At 47.3% G+C, this 1,015-nt stretch overlaps 1 non-coding gene across 1 annotated transcript; it reads left to right on the top strand.

Moving 5' to 3' along the window:
• Positions 1–245: 245 nt before the first annotated feature.
• LOC118486058 lies at positions 246–352 on the top strand. The gene has a single exon (XR_004877914.1). It is a non-coding gene; the product is annotated as a small nucleolar RNA R71 (small nucleolar RNA).
• The last annotated feature ends 663 nt before the right edge of the window (positions 353–1,015 follow it).

Raw genomic sequence — 1,015 nt, 5'->3', positions numbered from 1 at the left:
GCCTCGATTTGGGCTTGCAAAGAAGTGCTTTCATCGACCTTATGGGCGCCCGGGGCGATAGACTTATTTCCCCGGGGGGGGGGGGGGTGTGCCATTGAAAATTGGTTTGAGCAATTTCCTCAATTTGATTATATATTTCGTGTGGGCGTCGATTACCTAAAAGTCCCCCGGAGCTAGAATCAAGTGTCTGCCTAGTGTGTGGCAACAATCCATTATAGAAAGTGGATACTTGTTGCCATATTGCGAGGCCGTGATGGGGACACTTGCGTAATAGCTCCTTGAACCTTTCCCAAGTTTCATATAAGGATTCCCCGTCCTCTTGTGAATATGTATAAATTTCAGCCATTAACTTAGCAGTTTTAGAAGGAGGGAAATACTTATATAGAAATTTTTGGGCTAGTTCATCCCAGGTGTTTACCGATCCAGCTGGGAGGGTGTTGAGCCAAGCTTTCGCTCGGTCTTTTAGTGAGAAGGGAAACATACGGAGGCGGATGGCGTCGTTTGATGCTCCATTGATCCGAAAGGTATCACATATTTCCAAGAAATTAGTTATATGCAGATGGGGATCCTCGTCCGCAAGCCCGTGGAAGGTTGCGGAGTTTTGGAGCATTTGTATCAAATGCGGCCGAAGTTCGAAGTTATTGGCTTCGACATTCGGAGCATTGATAGCGGCGCCTAGATTACCTACGGTGGGTCGTAGATAATCCATAAGGTTACGTTGGTCCGCCATTGGAGGTGGATCACCCGAAACCTTCTCTTGGTTTTTGGCTTTTAACCTTTTTCTGAGAAAGCGTTCGGGTTCTTCTAGTGGTTCTTTTATGTCTTTATTGGAACTGGAGCTCATACACTACGTGAGGTTGGCGTCGGGTTCCAAGTCCTGCAAGAAAAACAGAAAAGAATGTTGGTCAGAAGGTTCACCACGGCCCCGTGTTGAGTGAACACGGCCCGTGGTCGGAATTTCAGTGATTGTTTTCCAGATCCTAGTTACTGGAAGTTGGACACGGCCCCGTGTTGC

This window comes from Helianthus annuus, chromosome 13, assembly GCF_002127325.2.
Source record: "Helianthus annuus cultivar XRQ/B chromosome 13, HanXRQr2.0-SUNRISE, whole genome shotgun sequence".
Classification (NCBI taxonomy): domain Eukaryota; kingdom Viridiplantae; phylum Streptophyta; class Magnoliopsida; order Asterales; family Asteraceae; genus Helianthus; species Helianthus annuus.
Note: the sequence above shows the minus strand (reverse complement) of the source record. Positions and strands in the feature narration are given on the sequence as shown.